Source organism: Thamnophis elegans, chromosome 2 (genome assembly GCF_009769535.1).
Source record: "Thamnophis elegans isolate rThaEle1 chromosome 2, rThaEle1.pri, whole genome shotgun sequence".
Lineage (NCBI taxonomy): Eukaryota > Metazoa > Chordata > Lepidosauria > Squamata > Colubridae > Thamnophis > Thamnophis elegans.
In genome coordinates, this window is record NC_045542.1 from 57,850,506 (window position 1) to 57,876,948 (window position 26,443).

General features: G+C 38.1%; 1 protein-coding gene across 5 annotated transcripts in view; it reads right to left on the bottom strand.

Annotated features, from left to right (window-relative positions):
* Positions 1-26,443, bottom strand: part of SEPTIN9 (septin 9) — a 282,042-nt gene that overhangs the window by 50,131 nt on the left and 205,468 nt on the right. Inside the window, exon 1 of one of the 5 annotated variants that reach the window (XM_032209328.1) lies at positions 8,679-8,726. The exons of the other annotated variants lie outside the window; for them this stretch is intronic. The gene's annotated coding sequence lies outside the window, so the exon portion shown is untranslated. Of the gene's footprint in view, positions 1-8,678; positions 8,727-26,443 lie in introns of those variants that run through there. 5 annotated transcript variants of the gene reach the window in all.

Genomic DNA, 26,443 nt, shown 5'->3' on the forward strand with positions numbered 1-26,443 from the left:
AGGTTACACCATAAAGTTTTTCTTTTTCTTTTTACAGTATTCCTATAGAAATGTTATCAGAACCAACAGCAACTGTCAATAAATTAATTAAACATTAATTAATTAGTTAACTGTCTGTTTTATTTTAAAATAAGATTGGGAAAATATTCTACACCAAGTATATTAAATAGCACTCACGCTCCAATTTTTAAATCTGTTAATTTCAAGCAAATTATCCTCTGCCTTCCTAATAACACGACTTTTTATTTTCTTTACAGGTAGTCCTCAACGTATGACCACAACTGAGATTAAAATGATCATTGTTTTAAAATAACATTTACAAAATTGAAACAAAAATAGAATGCATTGACCGCTTGCCCACAATAATTTTCTATTTGTCACTATTAAAAACAGTTTAATATTTTTCCATATTAGATTGTCTATAGTTTTCTATAACTAACAATAGATCATTGTTCTCTGTAACATATGTCCTTTATTCTTGGCCCAATGCAGCATTGATATTCATGAGACCACAATACACAGATTGAGGAGGGAAGCCTAAATCTGAACTGTGTAATCATGTTTACAACTGTAAATCTACTTCCGGAACAAGCAAAATTGCTTAAAACAGGCTAGGTTAAAACAGGCTAGAAGAAGAATGAGGAAGAAATTAATTTCTCTCAAACAATCAGAACCCAGAATATATAACAATGGAGTGTTAGTAAATGTGAGGTCAACTTACCCAAACATATCTTACAATTGCTTGGAAAGTTTGGATGTTGAGGAATAAAACAGAAATTTGGGTGGTTTTATTTTAATGTTGCTCTTATTCAAGGGTAATACAGCAGCATTTGGACTCAAGATAAACTGCTCAGGGTGGATAAAAATTGATGATTTAAAAAAAAATAAAAATCAGATTTTCATTACTTAAATTGGATTTTGTTTATTTTTATCAAATGTATTTTAATAAAATACATATACCATATTTTTTGGAGTATAAGACACACCCTTTTCCCCTCAAAAAAAGAGGCTGAAAATCTGGGTGCATGTTATACACTGAGTACAGCATTTTTTGCCTCCTGAATCCCCACCCCCTTCACCAAAATGGCTGTGTATAACCTTTAGGAACCTTGCAGAGTGCTCCTGGGGGATGAGGAGGGCAGAAAAACGGACCATTTTTTGCTCAATTATGTCCCGCCAGCCCCCAGGAGCACTCTGCAATGCTCCTAAAGGCTATTCATGCTGGGGTTTTTTTTGACAAAAAATGGGCCTTTTTGGGAGGTCTGCAGAGTGAAAAAAACTTTTTTTAAAAATTTGCCTCTTCAAAACCTTGGTGCGTCTTATACTCTGGTGCATCTTATACTCTGAAAAATACCATAGTTTTCTATTTAAGATACATTAATAATTTAATTTATTCAGCATGAAATGGAACTTAGTTATGTATCATGAGGCTGTATATTCTGCAAGATTAGAACTTACAGTGAGTCAACAGCGGGTCAGAAGAGGAGCCACTGCAGAACAGAGATAACAGCTGCTCTTTAAAAATTATGATTTAAATCAAGTGGATTTAAATCAAGCCTTTTTACTAGTGATTTAAATCCACTTGATTTAAATCAAATCCTCCCTGAAACTGCTAAAATTGAATTAAAGAGTACCCCTACCTTACCTAGGTTTAATTTCACTTTATTAACCCACATCCAAATCATCACTGCTTGCAGACATCACTAAAGAATATTTATACTCCCTACTAGCAGCTGTAGGAAAATGAGATATACACCTAGATGTTATGTACATACTGATGACAATCCAGCAACTTCATACAGTTGTTAAATGTTATGATAAAGCACAGATTACTGTGTAGCCAAGGCCATCCCAGTATTGAAGAAAGGACTGAATCCCAATGGAAATATATCCACATAACCAGTTTCATCTGGAAACCAAAGAAGCGGTGATGTCATCATATACTGCATGAATTTGTCCCAGGTTAGTATCTGAAATTAAGGAGAGTTTTATTTTAGGGAGGGATAAAAAATATCCTTCCCATCTCTAACTACTTTCATTGGCCAGAATGGACAAGAATCAAGGACCCACACAGCCTCAGAATTCCAAGAGATCTCTCTGTATCCCCAAATTCAATGAACTGATATGAACTGGAAAAAAACCATATAAGAATGGAGAGGGGTAGCCATTATCATTTTCCTAGATTTGGTTCAGAACCACAATTTTCTCATATGAATAGAAAGTCTGGGTTTTCATGGGTGTGAACTAGCTTTGCCACTTGTCTGTTTCCATTCGCAATGATAAATTAGTTGTTATATGTTTCCTGTTTATCTTTACGGGCAGAACTGAATGCTGAATTTGCGCTGTCTTGCGTAAAACATTTCTCCCACCCAGTTCCTTATTAAGGAAATGCTTCCCTGGGAAACCAATATATACTATCCTTATTACACATTTGGTGCCAAAGCAAATATCTCCCAAGCAACCTGGACGTCACATGGCAATGATGTAGACTATCCTTGATATTTGATAGATTACTCACTTTTTTTCTTCTCTAATTTATGAGTGGCAAAATGCATAAAGTTGGTGGATTTTCACTTTACCCAATCCTCTACTTGTCTTGAAAGACCAAGGAGACCAAAAGCAAGGGAAGGGCCTCTTGCCTCCACCACTGAAATATACTGGAGGAAGGAACAGGAATAACATCTATTGCATTCTTTTCTCTTCACAGTCCACATTTGAAAGAGTAACAGAGTGGTTCCTGTATTTGCTCAATGAACATCTTTTGTGGGAAAGACTTCACCACCCAAAAAATCTATGTTCTTTATATCTGAAATCAGAGAACCAGACCCAGGAAAAAGCTTCCTCGGAATAGCCATACAACTGTAAACATGGCCAAAATCCAGGTTACAGATATTCCAAGCAGCCCATAGAATTAAGAGTAGAATCCATTTTATAGTACTGTGATGGTGAACCTATGGCACACATGCCACAGGTGGCACACAGAGCCCTCTTCGCACCATGCCATTGCCCCAGCTCAGCTGCATTCATGTGCGCCTCCTGCCAGTCAACTGATTTTCAGGTCTCTGCTGTGCATGCACAGGGAGTGTGGTACATGCAGGAAATGCATGCACATGCATGGGGGATTAAAGGTCATGTGTGCGTGCATGGGGGCATGGAGAGCATGGGTGTGGCACTCCCCCCCCCATGACCCATTTTTGTTCCCATGAAGCTGCAGGGAGGTCGACTAGGCTCAAAATGGGGAGCGGGGGGCATGTGCATGTGCAGGGGTGGTGGTGGGAGGGCAGGGGTTGTGCATGGGGGCAGAGGGAGCATGGAGAGGTCATATGTGCAGTATGGGTGCAGGTGCCCACATGCGCTGTTGCATGTGCTTACGGCAAGCAACAACATAAAGGTTAGCCATCACTGTTATAGTACATCAGTTAAGATCCACATTTGACATAGAATGTTCAGTTTTCTTCCAAAGTGACCAAAGCAAGATATCCCATACTTTCTCAAGGTATCTTATTCCATACCTTTTTACAACCTGAAAAGTTTCAATTAACTTGTAACTTCTCCAGTTTGAACTCACTCATTCTTGTTCTATCTGCCTCACAAACTTTCAACTCTCAATACTGAACATATGCATAAATAATAATTTAGTCCTTCTCCTAAGCCCAGGCACTTAGTTCCCAATCCCAAATTAATTAATATCCTACCTTTATTATTTTTATAAATAACTCAAGGCGGTGAACATATCAATGTACCTTCTTCCTCCCATTTTCCCCACAACAACAATTCTGTGAGATGGGTTGGGCTGAGATACTGGCCTGAGGTCACCCAGCTGGCTTTCATGGCTAAGGTAAGATTCACAATCTCCTGGTATTTAGTCTGGTGCCTTAACTACTATACTAGGGTGTCAAACTCGCGTCATCATGATGTATCGTGACTTTTTCCCCTCTCACTAAAATGAGGGTGGATGTGGCCTCCAGCCCTTGGGCTGCAAGTTTGACACCCCTGTACTTGACCAAAGTGGCTACAATTTGCTCTAAGCCTACAAGCACTTTTTAGCCAGCCTTTCTACTTTCCTTGTTATAGAAATTATATCAAAACTTAACGTTCATTTTTTTATACCCACCTTTTTGTGCATTTGGTTCAGCTGATAAATACAATTAGGTTGGAGGTCAGAGTGTGCATTAGGACTATTAAAATATCTGTATTGTCTCTGTCTCTGGGTGTGTATATATGTGTATGTGTATGGTTTTTTAAATTGTTAGATGCCCAGTCATTTGTTTGAAGATGTGTAGTGATATAAACTGAATGAATAAATTCTTATCTTTCTAATCTTATTTTGCAAGACCTGAAGCTTTCAGAGAAAGACAGCTACCTAGTCTACTTCCTTTTTGCAAGACTACAACAGAGATGTCTTTTATTTTAAGGCCAAAATGTGATTGTGCCTTTACTAATATAGCTTTTGTGGTCCTCCCTGAAGTTGTCATTCATGTTCCCGTTTGGAAAATTCTGCCTGAGGCCAAAGCACATCTGTGATTAATTCCTGGTATATCTCAAGCCTCTTTTTAGGTGAACAGTGTCCAATGATTTTGTATCTTTGGTTCAGAGATCCAACTTAGAAATAATCAATGAAAACAGAGCAGCACTATTATTTTATGTTTCTGTTTGTACCGTTTCCATTGTAGTCCTGCTTCATATCAACACTGAAGGAAATACATAACACTATGTTTGTGTCTTCATCAGGGATGGGTTGCTGCCAGTGTTACTGCCAATTTGCTTCGTGTGCCTGCCGCGTGTTGCTTGTGCATGCACAGTTGTGTGTTAATTGTTCTGCACATGTACAGAACATTATAAAATGAGTAAACAACATGCCGGCAACAGCATGGTGACCAGGTGGCCATCCCTACCGGTTCGGCGACCCAGTCCAAAAGCAACCCACCTCTGGTCTTCATCTCATATACTTAATTCCATTTTTCCTATTTTAATTTTGTTTGTTCCCTTTCTAGAGTACCCTGTGTAATATTTTGTTACACAGGGAAGGAGATAACTGAAAACCACTCATGTCAGAAGCTGGCCTTCATTTACGGAAGTAGCTTGCCACTTCCTTCTTCTCTGATATTTTCTTTTTTTATTTTTCACTCTAGCCATGGTATATCCTGGGGCAAAGTGTCACATTCTGAGTATGAACTTGTTTCAGCTCCGCTTAGCTTTTCAGATCAGCCAAAGTTGTGCCACTCATTTATCTGGACAAAGAAGAAGATTTAACTCAACTGCTGGTCACCACATGACACTTCCATGCAGTTTATTTGGCAAAATATGAATGCGGTTTCCAATGCCTTATTCAAACTACCCACAGCACTAGGATTTTCTGAGTCTCCCATCTAAATGCAAACTATTTTCAATGCTGCTTAGCTTTTCTGAGAGCCCATTAAGATTGCTAAGTATTATAAGAAAGTTGCATTTCACAAAAATGCAAATAAATATATAGAAAAAGACAAGGAATATATTTTCTTACCATTATTAAATGGGTTTCTTGAAAATCAGGATTAGTATTATTACTTCTGCATATTTCTAGTCAAATAAAACTGAAGTGGAATACAAATTATTATTCTGCCCCACTCCACCTTCCAAGTAATGCTAGATTATCTAGTTTGCAAGCATCTTTAACAAGAGATCCCTTTCCCTAGGTTATTCCTGAGCATGCTTATTCAAGAATAACCCTACTGTGTGTCCCATAGACTGAATACACATGTTGAATGGAGATCAGTGTAACATGCCACAATCACTTTCAGATATTGAATCATATGGTATTTCCTGGCACAACCTCTTCTACTACTAGAATTAGTCTCTGAAATTATGCAGGAAGCCCATTATGAGTATTATGTTATTTGTGCCTATCATTATGGAGGCTTTCTATGTTCTGAAGAACCTGGCATTTCTGCTTTGCTAGAGAGAGTTTGTAGTTATACCTGCACGCTCCACTCACTGAACTACCAAAGCTTGGAGATTAGCATGTATGCAACAATAATATTGAAATACTGTATTGCCCTTGACATGCCTTATTTTCACTCTCTTCTTCTTCAGTAGCCCCTTCACTCAACAGGTAGTTTCTTCCATGCACAGAAAACTAGAAAACAAAAGTGCACCTTGAGTTTTATTAGCATAGACTTGAGCCGAGAAGGCGCAGTGGTTAGGGTACAGTACTGCAGGCCACTTCAGCTGACTGCTATCTGCAGTTCAGCGGTTCAAATCTCACCAGCTCAAGGTTGACTCAGCCTTCCATCCTTCCGAGGTGGGTGAAATGAGGACCCAGACTGTGGGGGCAATATGCTGACTCTGTAAACCGCTTAGAGAGGGCTGAAAACCTTATGAAGCGGTATATAAGTCTAACTGCTATTGCTATTGCTACTGCTAACTATTGTTACATAAAAGAATCAGAGCATTCTCTCTGTGAGGTGTGGGATCTTCTCAGACACGTAATTCAAATCTCATAAAATCAGAGAAGTCAAGAATAAGGAAGCTAATATTTATTCCACTGAAGCATGCTACTTGAAGAATGAGCTCACTACTGCTTGAAAATCCAGCATCTTAAGTATCCTAAAGAGAGGGTAAATGGTAAGCAGAGATATCTAGATTGTTGAAAGAACTAGAGACGGTGCCTCAAAAGAGTGGTCTTGTTCCAGTGGTTTTTTCAAAAAAACACTCCACAACTTTGGAAATACAAGTTATGCTCTGGCAATCAAAACATTTAGGCAAATTGCAGATGACGAATATAGCCTAGCATATGACCTGCATCCCTCTAGGACATCCCATGTTCATGAGCTAAGTGTATATTCCAAAGCCTCAAAGATCTTGCAATCAAGAATTTGAAGCGCAGGAGGGAACAAAACAATAATAAATTCAGATATTGACCTGAGCAGATGGTCAAGATTATTCTTTCCTTTCATAAGATTGAAAACTTAAAAAGATTGAAAAGAAAGACATTACGGGTTTGTTTTTTTCACTAGAAAAGAGGTTAAATGATTCAGAATCTCTCCAGCTGAACTGTGTTGTTTTTTAAGGCAGAGGTATCTTAGGAACTATTAAAGAAGTTCTTCTCTGTGACTGAAAGTGGCTGAAGAATGCAACAGTTTTCTCCATTTCAATAATTTCAATTAGCACATTCTTGGAAATCCCAGATTCTCTTATCCCTGGCTCTTCACCTCACAAATAAGAGTGTTTTGTATTTCTCTGCACCTTATGCTTCTATACTTTGTGTGCCCTTTTTAAGTGCTGAACTTGCAAGGTAATTTCTTGCAGCTCTCATATTTTTGCGTAGTCCATCAAAACTAGCACAAAAACCACCAGCCCCATCACCATGTACAGGTACTCAGTTAGGAAGCAGAGTTTTGAGGTGGAAAGTGAAAGAAGGTGAATTGGTGGGTGAGAATCCTCCCCCTGTAGCCTATTAGCCTACAATAGGCCAGATTACTTCCTCGAGCATTTGAATTCACTGTAAACTTTACTCAAAATTAGTTTTGCATAGTTAGAATACTTGCTACATTGTTTAGGAATATATAACTGGTATAGAAATTGTAGCATATTAAACTGCTCCCCATTCAAACAAAAAGGGATGTTGAATACACTGTTATAACTATGTAATGTCCCACAATATTATGTTATTGCATGAGGATAAACCAGACAATCAGTTCTAAGAAAATTTAGGGCACCTTCCTTACATACTGCCTTCTTTCTTCCTCCAAACTACTTTTTAAAAAAGAAACATAGGAATAGCTCTGGCTATATTTCATGAAACCCCCAAAGAAATGGCAAAACCCCAGCAACACTGCTGCATTTAGCACACAGTTCAATGGTAAAAAAACTAACATAGAAAAGGCAGAATTTAAAAGCCAAGACACGTAGAAGTCCAGGGTTTACGTTCCACCAAAACTAGAAAAGCCAGGCACCCATACTGCTGCTTTCTCAAAGCCAGATGGTTCATTACAGGAATAAGTAATGAAAGGGAGAGAGGGATGGTGGAGGGACGGGAATTACAGTTAAGGCTTGTCTCTCCTTTTTAGAATACAACACACTGGGAAGAGTGGAGGAAAGCAGAGAAAGAAAGAGGGTGGGGGAAAAACAGAAATTAGCACACTCGGCTGTATTGGCCAAATATTTACAAAGAGATAGCTGTGAGGCACAAAGCCCTTTTCTTCCTTCAGAAAGAAATCTGGTTAAGACATGGAAAGCTGCATTCTCCAGACCGTGTCTCTGGATACAGAAGTCCCAAGCATGAGGCTGCGAAGGCTTTTTCTCTGCTAGTGTTAACTAAAAATGCAAGAACCTGTGCATGCCTTCAACCCAAACTACACGCCAACACCCCCTTCCCCTTCAACCCGAATGGGAAAGACACCCAGAACTTTTCATCCTCTCCCCCCCACTCCCCATGGCTTTATCACAAAAACACCCCACGGAACACAAGGATTTCTTCCCTTGCTCCAACCCAGCCCACCCTTCCTGCCCACCCCTCCTTCCCCTCATTCGCACAAAGCCGGAATGGCAAGAGCAACCTGAGGCCAGGGAGGGAAGGAAAAGGCTAGCAGAAGAAACTATCTTGCAAGCAAGGTTGGTAAACGCCCGGGGGGGGGGGGGAGAGCAGCAAAAGTTTGAATTCTATCTCAAAGAACAAAGGCAGTTTTCAGGAGACTTACCCAAGCAGCTGAAACTCTCTATTCTCCTGGCTATGTTACTACCGAAGATCCGCCCCTCGCAGGGTCACGTGGTTCAGGCTGCTAGTCAATGATCAAAGGAGCATTGTCATTCTGTGAATAATAAGCATCCCACAGTGCAAAAGGGGTAGGCAGGAGCCGGGAGAGGGGATAATTGCTGCATAGGGGTGCAAATGGCAAAGCAACCCCGTCTAAAGGGGGAGGGGTTGGGGTGGGGAGACAAGTGAGAAAGGGTTTTTTTTAGGCTGTTCAAAAAGGAAATGGCTGTAGTACGGGATAAGTTGTTTCAAATGTAGCAGAGTAGGAGGCTGCTATACCGCGGCTGACTCAGAAGCCCTATCCTGATTTCAGACACGTTTATAGAAAATCTAAAACTCTATGCCATCCTACGGAAAGCAAAGCATTTGGGTTTTGCCTGCGAGTCAACATGCTCAAAATCAGAAAGCCGAACTTCAAAAGGATGAGTGATAATTCAGAACAGTAGTGCTTGTAAAGATAAATAGCAGGTGTGTTTCTTGCTAAACACAGCAAGGACAAAAAAAGGGGGGGAATTATTCCTGTGAATAATTAAAAATTGGAAGGAAATGGGTTTGATAAAGGAACCCCAGATTTCAAAAGAATATTATTTGCTGGCTATTGATTCAAAGGGAGGGGAGATGACATACTTTGATAGTGAAGTTATCTAGTTGGGTACAGAAATGGCTGCAAGCAAACAACCACACTATTGAAACCATTTTTGATTTACATCTAACTCTACAAAGTGGTTGCATTGGAATGTTAGATTCAACTCTGAGCTACTACTCACCATCAAGCACCCTAAACACACTTGTGAGTCTTAATCTTGCACATTGGTTCTTAATAAAATAAATACTCATAAATTTCTGTAAGGTGCTATTCTGGATAAAAATCCTTCAATATATGGAAAAGAGAACAAAACAAATGCAAAATGATGATGGCAAACTAAATATTTTTTTTGGGGGGGGGAGGACAACTAGGTTTTTTGGCAGGCTGGCATTCAGGAAAGTGAATTGTACTTCCATGTATAACACTATCCCAATGGTCTGTGTACAAGTTTCCCATTGTGTTGTTGGAAGAAATGTCCTTCTTTGTTCGGCTCCAAGTGGGGAAAAAAACACTGGAGACATGGAGGCTGCTTGGAAAGATGGTTTTAATGGTGGACATGACCACATGGCTTGAGTCCTGAATAGAAAAGGTGATCACGCTTCCTAGAGTGTTAACAAACTGCAATCTAAAATTGGAGTCTGGAGAGCCCCCCCCAACCTTTCAGACTAGATTTTGAGTAGATGAAGGAAATAATCAATTTGCTCTTGACTGCACTATGACAAATACAGGTCCAGCCAGTTGTGGTTGGGACCACAGGAATGCACTTTTAGTACTATTCTCCATTGAGTTTTGTGTGCCTGAACTATTTGATATAACCAGATTAGCCAAGATGAGTTTCACATAAGATCAGGTGGATCTTATTACTTCACAGGGAACTCTTGAAATCAGTGTAACTGCTTTTCTAGCAACTGTATTTAGCTTACCTTTGCAAGCACACCACACAAAGAAAAGAGCAGGTAAAAGTGTGTATTGTGAAGAAGGAGAACTAATATTGTACAATTTGTTTTAGAAGTCTTATAGTGATAAAACACAGAATGAACTGTATTTAAGCCTTGGATACTAGAATAAAAATTCATTAGGAGGAAACACCAGAAATTAATACTGTAAGTGAGCTTTAAATAAAATGGCTCTTGTTGATGGAGGATAATAAGTAGGTTATTTAGTGGTTCTGAGGAAAAAATTAGTTCCCCAATATATTAGTTCAATTTAGTTCCTCACAGTCAACAATTATCAAAATGGGATTTCAAAGCTCCTTTTGAATTACATTAAATAAATTCCAAAGGGGAATAATCATTTAATGTTGTTACCAGTCTTATTACTAAGATGAAAAGACAGGATTAAGAAAAGTGAATGATTTTCTATTGGCAGACTTGCACAGTTGAGGGGGTTTCTCATTTTGTAAGCTTGCAATTCATATCAGACAGGCTGGTTCTTTTCATATCAGGTTTGATGGATGGTTTCCCTTAGGTAAGAGCCCTCTTATTTTTCAAGTGTCATGTGGTAGATAAAATTCAACAGCTGAAGCTTTTCCTATCAGTGCCTCTCCATACTTCAAGGCTGTTAAAGAACAGTACTCTGACCAAAAAAAATGACAACCCATTTAGCCACCAGACCCTACACAATTTGGACATTGGTTTCAGAAGAATATAGTACCAAGCAACTGCTGGAGAATGAGCTATCCTGGCATTTTAAGAAATTTAAAAGGAATGTGACCAAACCACATTTTTAAAGAAATTATTGGCACAAAAATAATGTTTGAAAATATTTCAATCTCTGTTTTCTGTCCTCCTAGCAATGCAAGATGGCAACGAAGAATATATAAACATAGAAGAAACTATCAGCTATAAACTGAGGGAACAGCTGTAGTTAGTCAAACAGTGTTTCAACTTCAACAGCTTAACTGAAGGATCAAACAGAATTTGGGTTTTTAGAGGAGGGAGGAAACTGAGGGGGTTAACTGATAAATAAGTCAAAGGCCATTAGGCCAAACTATGAATGCCATCATTCAGCTGAAACAGGAAATGATCTGCATTTTGATCTATCATGGTATGCCATGGCTTGAGATGTTCCAGAATCAGCACAACAAGCAGTTAACATTTGGGCTACATTTAGAGATTGTTACAAAGATAGCAGGGATCTTCAAGAAATCAACAAAAGAGTTTCTAAACCAGCTGTTGTTTACCCTCACTTATCAAATCTATAAAGCAAATAGGGGCAATAGGTCAATAAGTAGGGGACATGCTTTGAATTTAGAGGTTGCTAAGCTTCAATACTCCTTGCTTCCCAGCTAAAAGGATCCCAGGTAAGAGAGCTGGGATAAGCTTCTCTTCCTCTAGCACACCAGAGAATCAAACAGAGCAATCAGTATTAGATACTTTGGCTGGATACATACATCACTCCACAAGCAATAAGTCCTATGTTGACAATATCTGCATACAGAACTTGTTTATGAACAATGAGGAACATCTCCTTTCTTCAAATTGTACTGGAGAAATACCTGAATACCTGTACTAGGTACCTTGATCTCTGCAAGAAGAGATAATGCCTGGTTGTGTATTGGGTTTAGTGTAATGTTTGAACATAGTCATGTTGGCTTACACTAATCATTATTAATAAAGCAATAGCATAATATTTTGTTATTTGAAATGACTTTTGTACTCGATTTTCTTTGTGCCTCAAAATGTTGCTCTATGTTAGAGATTAATTGCAGAAATGCAAAGTTTTATAAACCATTAAAATACTACTTATTCTTAAATATTTGTAAAATGTTTAACGAAGCAGCCTGCAAAATTGAAGCAGCAAAAGTCTTCTGGTGCTTGCCCTCCTCCACAAAACCTTATAACCCAGATGGCATAATTTGAAGATTCTGATGTAAGACATGTTATCTCTTGCCAGCCAAAATAAATGAATTAACTCAAATTACAGACATATGAATTTTCCTCTGACCCTAGAAATAGAATAGATTGCCATCTTGCCCCTGAACCATCTAGCTCCATTCAGTCAACCTTTCAGCCATTTTCTTGCTGGAATATTCTTTTTGTGATAAACCAAGTAATCTCTCAGATGCTTTGTCTTCCTTTATTCATTTTTTTAAATAAGTTTGTTTCTTAATATAAAATACAACAAAAATGAAGACTATGGAAAATAGGTAAAGGAAAAGGGGAAAGGAAAAGAATGAGGGAAAGGGGAAAAGAAGACAGTGACTTCCAACTTTTTTCAGTGCAGTAAATTACAGTCAAATTATAATCTGAAATTTTACTTATATAAGTAAAGTTTAGCAAATTTAACAAATTTAGCAAATAAATTGTTATAGAAGTGGCTTACAATATAAGAATAGTAAGCCACTTCTAAAATGATTTATTTATTAAATTTGCTGCCATTCTGGCTTTGAAGCCCAAAATCATCAAAACCCATAATCAAAATTTCATTTTTATCTCTTTCAAGCAAGGAGTGCAGAAGCTGTTTCCAGGTGGAGACAAAGCTAGTTATAGTTCTTTCCTCTAATTAAAAGTTAACTTTGCCATCTCTGCCAATTCCATCCCTTTTTCAATTCATTTTCCATTTTCTCAGATTATGTTTCAAATTTCAAGAAATTAAATGAAATCTTTCCAAGAATAGAATTTTACTAGTCCAAAAACTGTTTTCAATTTATAACTTTTCTACAGAATCAGTCAAGGAGGTTCCCTGACCCAAAACCTGTATTCTTTTTCTAGTTGATTTTTTTAAAAAATATTTCTCATAAGACTTGCTGTATGGAGGAGGTTTTTATCCTCACTGGGCTTTATATATAAAATAAAGCCTCAATAGTATTTCCTAGTAAGCTAGTCTACTGGTCTCTTGTTTCCCAGGCCGCCTTGGGATCCTTTTCAAAAACTGATATGAATATTCATTTTCTATTTTCTTCTGGTAAGAAGTGTGACTTTAAGTGATATCTTAAAGTTCCAGTAATCCTAAATTTGAGTAAAGAACTATGGAAGAAATTGATTATCATCAACTTAATTGCTTTGTGAGTTGGTTTCTTTTGAAAAAAAAAAGGAATTGGAAGGTGGAATGTTCAAGAGTAATGATGGAATATTGTTATCAAAACCAACATTAATAGCATTCATCTATATACTGTATGTTCTATCTTCCTGTTTCTAGGAAAGACAACATATTTCTCAGTCCAAATAAATAAAAACAACATAAAAATACTTCAGAGGAACAGTTAATGTTCTACAGAGGAAATGATAAGTCATTTCCTAAGTACAGTCATCATTGCATCACCCAACTATCAGTAAGTGATATAAACCATGCCTTCATCCAGCAATGGGTGGATGACTCCTGGGGATCCTATAAGGAATCCTTCTCTGGTGGGGGAATTATCTTAGAAACTAAATGTAATGCAAGTTTCACTTGCATATTACCATTATATTTGTCCATCCTATAACTATGTTGGCTGGTAATTCTGGAATCCCCCCCCCCCAGTGCAGTTAGAGATTATTTGATTGGTGAAGACAAACTTCAAACTTCTTGATTTTCAGAAAAACATCTTCTTTAGAGGAAATTGTGTATTTTCTATTTATTTAAAAATATGATCAGCTAGATCCATTGTCTTCAGTAGTATTGTCTTTTCAGATATGGGTCCTTTGAGCTGATATTCCAAATTTTGTAAAGAGAGAAAATTCACTGATGAAATTGTAAGTCATTTAGATAATGGCTGACAAAAGCAATGTTTCTTCTTATTTCATCTTTCATTTTATTTTCCTTAACAGAGGAGAATGAATGGTATTTTACATAAAGTCTATAAATTTGCCTCCATAATACAACATACCAAATTACATTAATTTCTGGATAAATCTATAAACACGATTAAGGTATATGATTTGTAAATGTTCTCCTCTCATACCACCTAAATCAGTGGTTCTCAACCTTCCTAATGCCGTGACCCTTTAATACAGTTCCTCATGTTGTGGTGACCCCCAACCATAAAATAATATTCGTTGCTACTATGTAACTGTAATTTTGCTATTGTTATGAACCGTAATGTAAATATTTGATATGCAGGATGTATTTTTATTGTTATAAATTGAACATAATTGAAGCAAAGTGATTAATCACAAAAACAATATATAATTATATATTGTGAAATATTTATTTCTAATTACAAATAAATGAAATTTTGTCTTGAAGCATGGTGTAGCACAGGGGTCGGCAATCTTAAACACTCAAAGAGCCATTTGGATCCTTTTCCCACAGAAAAGAAAACACCGGGAGCCACAAACCTGAGTGGGTGTGGCCAATTCAACATCACTCCCACTCAGTCACATGACATCACCCCCCCCAGACATGCTACCCAGGTTTCATAGCTCAGTGTTTTCTGTGGGAATAGGGTCTCTCTCTCTTCTCTCCCCCTCCCTCTCATTTCTGTTTTTTCTCTATTTCTCCTCTCCCTTTCTCTTCTTTCTTCCTTTCTTTCTTTCCTTCCCTTTCCCTCTTTCTTATTCTTTCTTTCTCATTGAACATGATAGCAAATCCAAAATAAAGTTATAAATTGTAGGAAATTGCTTCTCTGTAATCTTTTCACAGTGAACTCTTAAGTTGGTAGAAGCTGGCAAGATTGTACTAACAGCAATAGCAATATTTTGATTTCTTTTGAGTTTGACAATATAATACATTATCCAAAATTATAAATAATCTTATTTTCAGATACCTTTTTTCCATCTCTGTTATATATTTTTTTTAAAAAATATCAGACTTGCTTCCAATTTGTGCTTTCTGGCAAACTGCAATTTTCTTGGCAAGAGATACAGCTTGCCATTGCTTTCGTCGTAAGTCTGAGAAAGTTAGTTAGTTAGTTAGTTAGTTTCTTTCTTTCTTTCTTTCTTTCTTTCTTTTTTTCTTTCTTTCTTTCTTTCTTTCTTCCCCCTGATTTGTTTCCCTCTCTCTCTCATTCTCTCCCTTCAGCTCTCTTTCATTTCTTTCTCCCTCTCCTCCTTCTCCCTCTAATTTGTTTCCCTCTATTTTCCCTCTCTCCCATTCTCTCCTTCCAGCTCTCTTTCATTTCTCTCTCTCTCTCTCTCTCTCTCTCTCGCTCTCTTTTTCCCCTTTTCTCTTTCATCTCTTTCTTGCGTGTGCAAGCAAAATACCTTCCTGGGCCAGGATCACGGTGGCGGGGACAGCGACTCCTTCCGCTGCCGCCACTGAGAAGTGAGTAGCTGGCTACGCTGCGCAGGAGACTCCTCAGCACCAGACTCAGGTCAGTGCCAGCCACGGTTCCCTTCGTGTTGACTCAGGAAAGAGCCGGAGAAGCTGTCTCTGGATGCAGAGAGGGAAGAGTTCCAGAGCCCTGCGCAAGGAGAGCCCTGTGCAGCACAGGAAAATTGGAGCTCTTCCCTCCCTACACCCAACCAGCTGCTGCTGCTGTTCCCCCCCCCCCCCATTCCCTTCCTTCCTGAGCCAACATGAAGGTGATAGCAACGTGGTGTTGTGACTTTGACACCCATGGTCTAAGCCATCAAGCCCTGACTAGACATAACTTTGCTGTTTATAGAACCATAATAGATTATTGTTACAAACCAGGACTCATTTATCAATCAACACTTTAAAGGAACATTATTATGTATATATATTTCAAAACATTAAAAGATCTTTAAAGTTTTGTCCAGCTTGCCATCCTGTAATCATATTGTAACTGATAAATTAATGTTATGATATCCTTATTTTGTGTTCTGTTTTACTTTGTGAACCCCTCAGAGTTCCCTTAAGTCAGATGACCTTAAATTTTTTTTCCAAAAACCATAAAAAAACAAAGCAATGAAAAACAGCATCACAACAAGCAAAGACAAGTTTGCTCTAAATAGTTTCTCTAATTTCATTCCATGTATCAATGAAAACTATTTGTTAAGGTAAAGAAACCGTGCACATTCCTTTCAGATTTTTATTGATGGAAATTTCAAGTGGTAAAAGCTTGCATCAGCTATTCTGTGGATTGACAGTCTATGCCACATTTCCTTGGAATATGCACTGGATCAACAATCATAAACTATATATTTTATTTTAATGTGGGCTTTCACATTCTTTCCAGGTCAGGGTTATTCCAGGGTACAGCTCCAGAACTTCAAAATCTATTTCTTTAATATATATTTGATATAGTGAGATATATATTTGTGATAACAAAAAGGGAAAGGACTGCCAGAAACAATAGTGGACAAAGAATAACCCGGAATTGACTTTTCAAGGAATGTGCGATTAAAATGTGATGAATTTGATCAGTATTTAGAATAATTCAACTCTCTTGAAATTAAAGGACAGGCCTTGGCATTCTGAAATCCTGAACTAGTTTTATTTAAATCAGCTGTACGGAATTCTTTATATCAGTGGTTTTGAATTTATGATCTTCAAAATGCTAATATAAGTTATTATTTTAAGCTACTAATAGAGGTCATTATACAAGTACTCCTTAACTTACAACAGTTCAATTACCATATTTTTCAGAGTATAAGATGCACCTTTTTTCCTCAAAAAAGAGGCTGAAAATCTGGGTGCGTCTTATACAGCATTTTTTGCCTCCCAAAGCCCTGTCCCCTTCACCAAAATGGCTGTGCATACCCTTATGGAGACTTTCAGAGAGCTCCCGGGGGCTGGAGGGGCAGAAATAAGCAAAAAATAGACCGTCTTTTGCCCCCCAGCCTCCAGCATCACTCTATAAGCCTCTATAAGGCTATGCATGCAATTTTGTTGACAAAAAATGGCCCCGTTCTTGCAAAAACTGGGCCATTTTTTGCTCGTTTTTGCCCCTCCAAGAGCACTCTGCAAGCCCCTCCCCCAAGGCTATTCATGCCTTTTTAAAAAAAACCTGTTTTTGTGAAAAACGGGCCGTTTTTGGGAGGTGAGGTTTGCAGAGTGCAAAAACTTTTTTTTTCCTTTTGAAAAAGCTCTTTAACTGATTAATGAGAATTACATTGATCAAATGCTGTGCCAGCAGAAACGAAGTGCTAAGTGCTGCAGATTGTCAGTGATTTTCTTCTCCAGCACATGGATAAATACACCTGGAAACATCTTATAAATCTTATACTCTGGTGTGTCTTATACTCCGAAAAATACGGTAGTTACAACGGCATTGAAAAAAAAGTGACATGACCATTTTTCACACTTATGACCATAGCAGCATCCCCTTCTGACAAGCAAAGTCAATGAGGAAACCAGATTCAGTTAACAACCGTGTTACTAATTTAAGAATTGCAGTGATTCCCTTAAGAAATGTGGCAAGAAAAGTCATAAAATGGGACAAAATGCATTTAACAAAGATCTCATTTAGCAACATAAATTTTGGGCTCAGCTGTGGTCATAGGTCAAGGAATATCTATTTGCATGTTTTTCCCTCACTTCTATCAAAGTAATCTGCAGTCTAGGTTATTTTCATTTTCTATAGCCGATTCCACTTACTCCAGAAGATGCTAGGTGAAGTTCACCAACAACTGAAGAGTTCTTGTTTTAAATATTGCAACAACAATAGGGAAGCCCATTTCTTATCAAGCCATCCAATACTACAACTGCCTCATTTAAAGCTCAGTGCTATGAATTCAACTATAAGTTATCCTCATGCATGAAGGCCGATGATTTGGGAGTTGTAATCGCAGCACATCTGGACAGCACCAAATTGAGGGAGCCTTCAGACCATCTGAAACTGGGAAGTATTTACAATTCAATCTGTTGTTACTCTGGTCCACGAGGACTATCATAGCTTCCTTCTTCACACTCACCCATATGACCAGATTGACAGGATTAGCTTGAGGTTCCTAAGTGGAAAACACTAGCCACTGCATGGAACAGTTTTGTGGGGATTCTTGCCTAGCAAATAAGAAACATACAACTATACAATTTCAGTCTTGCTCAGGGTTACCTAAGATCTATTCTATAGACACTGGGTAAAATCAGGGATGTGTTCATAGCCTGACAAGATAATAAGAACATTTTTTTTCCTTTTTACCTGCTTTGTCTACTGTAAATATGATTAAGCCTCAAGGATTCTCCACACATTCAATTATTCCACAGATACCTACAAAAGAACTTTCACTAACCGCAATAGGGTCTTGTATTTCAAGTGCCACAATACCCAACCAACATTCTAAGTCTGGAGACAGCATACCAGGGAAAGTTGATACACATTCATAGTGTACATGCCATGGAAACTGGAATGTTATATATCTAGTACTTACTAATTTTTAGTAGTTTCTCCATTAAGTAAGCCAATGTCTAAATCTATTGAGTAGAAAGGCTTACAAAGAAATGACCCAGTCAGAGTCCAGCAGTGTTATGTGAATGGTTACTTAAAATGTCTACATGGCCGTAGTTCAGCCAGTCAGGCTAAAAAGTCTGCTCTGCAGAAAAGAATCAGAGATATGCAGTGCTGCTAATCAAGAGTGTGCAGCATTCTGCTTTGCACTGTTGCTTTGGGTTTTTTTGCATGCAAAATTATGAATGGCTTAATACCTTTACATGTTTACATGAAAAACTGATAAGAGGCAGAAGGGGTGAGTAGAACAGTTGCTCTGAGCAACTAGACTGGTGACACCCATACCTCAAACTGGCTTCTGACTAACTTAGCTAACTTGGCTGATCTTAGATCCTAAGCAGGCTCAGATCTGAATGGAAAGCTACCAGGAAATGTAGATCACAATGGGAAGTCAATAGGAAATAATGCATGAGTGGTTGGCAAGAGATATATATGGCTATGACTATTAAGTCATTAAAAATTGCACACATTGATTGATTTGCTTCTAAATTAAAATGATACCCATTTTTTGTGCAGGTGTGTAAGGCAGCATTTGCAAAAATCCCTTCTCTCATTTTTCTAACAGCAACCCTATGAGGTAGGTTAGTCAATTTGCCTATTACTGGTTTCCATTTCACCCCATGTGTCAGTGCTGCCATCATACGTTGCTGCATTGCTGCTTCACTGATGCCAGACTGCCATGAATTGTGGGGGAAGGGAGCTGTCGGGGAAAGGGGAGACAAGTAACAGAAACCACTTTGAGTGGTTTGGCTGACCAACCCCAAGGCCACAACCCTGGGAATGGAATGCGAAATGAGGTCGCCAGAAGGGTTCCCAAAACAATACATTTGAATCTAATTGGACACTAGGAAGATAACGGGGAAGAACCAGAGAATGGGGGGAAGTAAGTACCATAGCTTTCCTGCGCAAATCTCAGATCTGGCTTACTCTGCTTTGTAAACGCTTTAATAAAAGTATTACTTTCATTACAAACATCATTGAAGGCTCTTCTTTTATGAATGGCCAGTTTGGGGCAAGCTCAGCACTGTCACAGCGATGCTCTACAGAAAAGCAGTTTTCACCCAATCAGCAGCAAGCACATTAAATGACAAACAACAGAATAGTAAATTAAGTTTGAAATGCAGATCTTCTTTTATACCATGCCTAAATATAAATATATTTTGATTGAATTGTATAAAAAATATAAAATATAAAAAAGTGGGAGATTCTTTGGGATGGTCTATAAGCCTTTAATGAAATGAAGTCAAATTCCAAACAGGTCAGCAGTGAACTGCTGAGATTACTGACCTGTAATTACATTATATCGCAGTGGGACATGGCTAAGTTATATGTGCTCATGCAAAGGTTAAAAAAAATTAAATGTGTTTACGAACTAGGATATTCTCTCACCTCCAGAGGGCAGCTTGGCTCTTCCTTTCTGTTACAAATAAGTGCCAAGTTTGTGAGCTACAGAGGACAGCCTGGTTTCCTGGACACTGGGAAACGTTTCAAGGAATATGTTTCCCACCTAACGGAGGGGAATGAGGTGAGCAGTGTCTGCATATACAAAGACTTCCTTAGTTTCAGAAGGTCTACAGAGTTCTTTATCCTGTAACTGTGCAGCATCTTGAAAATCAGCATGTTAGCCTTTGAGAGAGAGGTTCTGTTTACTTGCTTCTAACGGTGTTCTTTGTATTCATTTCAAATTGGAAAATTCCCTTTCCTGTACTGGCAAGATTTGGAATGCTCCCATAGAAATCTTAAATTAGGGATGGCGGAGGATTTCCAATGTTATTCCTGTTTAAGGAGACCGAATAAAGGAAAAATGCTTTAGCTAAATGCTACATGTTCCGATTCCCGTATCAAACTGGAAATATTGGAAGGTATATCTGATCATTCCTCCTGTAATCTAATTGGTCACTGTTAGCTCCAATAACAGAGAAAGCTATGACGTTCACATTCCTAGTTAAATCTTTTTCTCTCTCTTTCTCTCTCTCCCCCTCCCTCTCTTCCCCACTTTTTTTCTCTCTCTCTGTCACACACACACATTAGCCTTCCTACTTTCCACATCGATGTCCATAAAGTATAAACATTAAATTTTCTCAGTGTAGTTACACTTACACACATTATGAACTCTTACCAATTAGAATTGAGTGCTCTTGACAAGAATTTCGATAGTGTCATGCCAATGAAGATATAAAAGAAAAAAGGGTTTCTTTTTATATATGTATATACCAGAATGACATCAGTTGTTTAATGCATTCATTTTTACCAATTGGAGCTGGCATCTTTTCAGTTATTTTTAATTTATCAACAGAACATTCAGTTTAAAACAGATAATTATGTTTTTAAAATCAGAGAAGGGCAACTGAGAGCCCTCCAGATGTTTCAGTAATGATATTGGTGACACTTGCTGGAACTTATCAGAGTTATCATCAAAAACACATAGGTTGCCCACTTTATGTACCACCCCCAGATTAACATGTTGCTAAGGTAGATGAATCCAAAGTGTCTTAAGGAAGAGCAATCCAAACAACGCTCAGAAGGTGCACTCATCCCATCAAGTCTTTTTTCCCCAAGGTGCAAAATCTCAAGAGATTTTGAAAGCTTCATTTAAGAATTTAGGAGATTTTAGGAATTTGGTTTGTTTTCTATGCTATGAGACTAGAAAAAGTTTTATTTACAGGCTTTAAAAATATTGATTCTCAAATATGTCTGAGCACTTTATACTATGAAAAGCTAGAACTGGAATGTAACAGGACGAAGAAATATGCTTCCAGAGAAAAGAAAAAAACCCATGTCAGATAAAATCAAATCTTACAGAGCTCATCGTCATCCTATTCAAAGTCTGGGAGAATAATTTAAGTTTTCTGGAAAATCTTCAATGTGAGAGCCATATGGAACTCGGGGGGGGGGGGATATAATTTCAGAGGGCAGACTCCAAGTCAGTGAAGGTATGTTTCTCTAAGATATTCTTTTCTACATTGTTTAACTGAAGGAGTCTGCCAAATCTTACTGGATGGGTAGAAATGCTCAGATATAGGTAGGGCCTCAATTAACCAGGCTTTATAACATAAAGAGATTTATAAGTGATAATCAGTACTTTGAATTATACCTCGAAATCAACTGGCAACCAGAGTGCATGCTATGTCACATCTGTTAACGTCTGTACTGTCACATCTGTAACTTTTGAGTGGTTTGAAGTTGCTGCAAAAGTAAACTTTGTTTTTTTTTAAATTCATGCTAGTTATAAGTTTCACTGAAAGCTGCTAAGCAGAATTAGTAGTGAGTATCAATGACTTTTAGAGATTCAGACATAGAATTTTCTAACCCTGATTAGAAGTATCGGAGGGGATGTGGTGACACTGAATCTTAGAAGTTTGGCAGTTCACTTGTCCTGTCAATCTAGCAGTTCAAAAACATGCAAATACAAGCAGATGAATAGGTATCGCATATAAGCATGCAGGAAGGTAACAACAGCATTACATGTTTTGTCATACTCTGTGCTGCAGCGTGGGATCATGCTGGCTACATGACTGTAGAAACATCTCTGGACAATGATGGCTCTTTGGCTTAAGCTGCAGAGATAAATATTGCCCCCTAAAGTTGGTCACAACTAGCAAGATAAAACCTTTCACTTAAAATGTATGAGCAATTAAATATGAGCATTTTGGCATGCAAGATAAAGACTTAGCCACTGAGCTATGGCACCAAGGCTCAAACCCCACTTCTGTGCTTGAAGAACTAAACAAACAAAGGAGAGCTCTACTACCTCAGATCTTGTTTTCTGTACAATATATGAACAAATGGTCCCAGCTTTCTTTACCCTTGTTAGGGCCCCATGTGTTGCTGATGTTGGAGAATAATGTTACCAATTGAATTTGGGAGAAATCAAACTTTCCTATTCCACCATACTTCTGTTTAATTGATTTTGGAACAGAACTGCATGTTTTGGGAGACTATCTCAGAACAAACATAATAACTTTTGGCAGTTAGTTCCCCTTTTAGAATCTGAGAGCTAACAGAACAGCAGCAACTACAGGAAGAATGAAATAACTCCCATTCAAGTATCACCTCAGTTACAAATTCACAGTCAGCTTTTATAAACTATGCTTCTCTCTGCCAACTTCCCAGCTGCAATGTGGAATTCATTATTAAGACGCACTATATAAATGTTAAGTCTGATTATTCATTTAATGACTGGACACGTTTGGATCTGGCCAGCAGCTTGGGTTTAAGACAGGAACTGAGCTGTAGAGAGAGATAGAGGTCAGCAGTGCTCTGCATTTGGGGTTTTTAGTTGCACAGGAAGGATGTAGCTTCCTTCCTGATGCACTCAGGTTATAGCCAAAGGCAACATTCATTTCTCAAAGCAAGGCTGCAAACTCAAGGCCTAATGCTTACAGTGAAGCAGCCAGATGGCTTTTATTTTCAAGGAAACCTTTTCTTGCAGAGCAGTTATTCCCAGAGTACCACAACCCCACAGCACATAACAGATGTTGTCCCGACTCCACAACATTTACAGCTTCAAAGCAAACACAGCACAGTTCTATAACATTTTTCTGTTGATACTGTTAACTAGGGAGCAGTTCTAGCGTGCAGTGAAACAGTACCAGACTCATTCAAAAGCTTTCATTTTTAAATAGAAAAAATATTTTTATAAAACGATGAACCAGCTTCAGTTTTGCTGGCTGATAGCAATCCTTTGGCTTGACAAAGTTTTTCACCACTTCTCTGGTCATTTTGTCCAGACAGGACAACATAAAGAAATTCCTTTCATTCTTATCCCTTCTAGAATCTCAATTTCAGCACATCAGGTGACTACAAAATTGTGCTGCCTATTTGCAATAGTTGCAATTTGGTACACATAGAACAATACTGAGTATCAGTCTGATGTAGTGGCTAAGGCATTAACGTAGAAACTGGTAGACACTGGGAGATCGTGAGTTCTAATCCCACATTAGGCTCAAAGCCAGCCTGATAACCATGAACCAATCACTCTCAGTCAGGGCAAACCACTTCTGAAAAATCCCCCCCCCCAAAAAAAAAAAAAAACTACAGGGAAATAGTCCAGGCTATTGTTAGGTATTACCAGTATCAAAAAAGCTCAAAGGCATAAAACAACAACAATAAAGTATACCATTAGAGCAGAGAGAAAAAACATCCTGAAGGCTTGGAGAGACCATACCAGTTTCTTTTTTAAGAAAGGGAATTTTATAGCTGACCATGTCTACCATAGCTACAATTTTATTAGACTAGCTACAAAAAATACTCTTAAAATTCTGAATGTGCCTATTCACCCCAAATGGCTGGGAATTCCAGCTATTGTACAGATCAGCTGCGAAAAATATGATGAACCCACTTCAGTTTGTGTACCTGACACAAATAAATAAACAAGTCATGTAGCATGTGATAGGAGAATGGGTGGTAGAAATATCAGCAAGCCCAATCTGAGGGACAGGTTTTCTTGGATGAAAATATTAGACTTCATATTATACGCAATCTAGAAACTCTTACAACCCATCACCAGCTGTGGATATTTTTGATGTTTCAAACTAAAATGGCAATCTATCTTCTGGAAAGAAGCAATATGTTCTTGAACTAACATGTTATTGAAAGACATTGCCAATGCATCTTAAATCCCACATCAGTGAAGACATCAAACTGTAGTTCAAAAGCTACTTCCTGTACTGTTTTATTTACAAAAGAAACAAGGGACTTTGGGCCTTCCACCTGAATGCTTAGAATCACCTGGGTTTCATTGAATGACTGTTGAAAGGGCCCAATTTGATAGGCTTAGGCTCTGAGCTTATTATGATGCTTATTATTATGATGAATGATATGGTTAGCCCATTCTTGTATGAATCAGAAGCAGAACTCAGATTGTTTACTGACTGACTGACTGACTGACTTATTTATTCATTTATTTATATAGCACTTAGCAATAGCACTTAGACTTATACACCGCTTCATAGTGCTTTTACAGCCCTCTCTAAGCGGTTTACAGAGTTAGCATATTGCCCCCAATAATCTGGGCCCTCATTTTACCCACCTCGGAAGGATGGAAGGCTGAGTCAACCTTGAGCCGGTGAGATTTGATCTGCCGAACTGCAGTTAGTAGTCAGCTAAAATAGCCCGAAGTACTGCATTCTAACCACCTCAGCTCATCCCGTCTTTATTATTTTTACAAATAGCTCAAGGCTGCAAACATATCCAACACATTGTCCTCTTCCTATTTTCTCCACAACATCTCTGTGAGGTAAATTGGGCAGAGAAAGGATAACTGTCCCAAAGTTACCCAGCTGGCTAAGGTGGGACTTGACTTCACAATCTCCTGTTTTCTAGTCTGGTGCTTTAATCACTAGACAAAATTGGTTCTCATGTGTATATCTATGTGTATGCAAGGAGGGAAGGTTATTTCAATTCTGGTATTTGCATAATCAAGCATATTTCTCAAATCTATGATGCCACCACCCATCTTTGTAAGCAATTCTTTCAGTCTTAAACCTAGTTTTCTTTATTTGATGTAAAAGTGATATATACTGATCTTATACAGTATCAAATCAGATGGATAAATTGTGGCTTATTACATGCTTTATACATTTCCTTAAATCCATGTGTTGCCAGGTTAGTTAGAATATGGATTGCTGCTCTTAAAATAGCACAATAAAAAAGACTGGTTTCTGAAAAAGGAACAATATCATATCATATTGTATTGTAAGGTGAGTTGCTTTTACACAGAGGCTGATCTTCATCAGTATTGTACAAGCCTTGATTCATTGTTAAATATTCACATTATTTGGAAAGTATTTCTTTTCATACAATGAGAATTTGGATTGACTAGTCATTGTTATCATCATCATCATAATCTAGAATACACACAGGTTAATTGGTGGTTTCAATTTATTTTACTACCAGTTCGCTCTTGTGCACGCATGCACAGAAGGGTCCGGACAGGTGAGCGGAGCCTCCCACCACTGCCACTACCGGTTCACCCGATCTAGGGAATTATTTTCTCTCAAATGCAGCTTCTAGCATCAACAGGATGTGAAATGTATGCTAGAGACCAGCCTCTTTAGTATATCAGCTCCTTTCCCCATTTCCTAATGTTCCTTGCCCAACCTTCAAGCTTCCTTTCACAATTTATCTTCACAGAATCCATATTTAAGTAGTACAGCATTTTTCTGATATTAAATTCTACCAACTTTGTGCACGCTGAAAGCTAGAAAAACTTTAAAAAGCACAAAGATCGAAAATATACAGACGGCATTGAAGTCCATCTACACCATTGTATTGGGCATCCTGTCAAAGTAGCTATATGTTAATTACCATGTGACAAGTAACAAACAGGAAATCCATGATGCAACATGACAAATGCATAATGTCCATATAGGATAACCAAATAGAGAAGTAGCGTGCCAAAATGATCAGTAAGAAGCAAATGGTAATAACTGTATAGGGCAGTAGTATTAGTAAACAACTGAGAATCCTCAATCAAATATGACCTACTCTGCCTCTCCCAAAACTTGTGGATCAGAAGACACTTTTCAATCCTGCACTGTTTATTTGCATTTTTAGCATAAAAGAAATACAAATTGTCATGCACAGGTTCCTTGACCCTAATTTGCATTTATGCTGACATGGGCCGAAATAATTCTGTCCATCCGTCCATCGATCCATCCTTGAAACGATTTTCGATGCTGACAATATGAGAGCAACTTAGGCTGTAGCTGGGAAGAAAGCTGTTAAGAGAGAATAATCAAAACTAGTCCATAGGAAAAGCTGAATCCTAGTTTGCTCCCTGAGTTACACAATTTTGCTGAACTTTGTGCATCAATACTGAAGACATGGAAATTCACAAGAGAGCAGT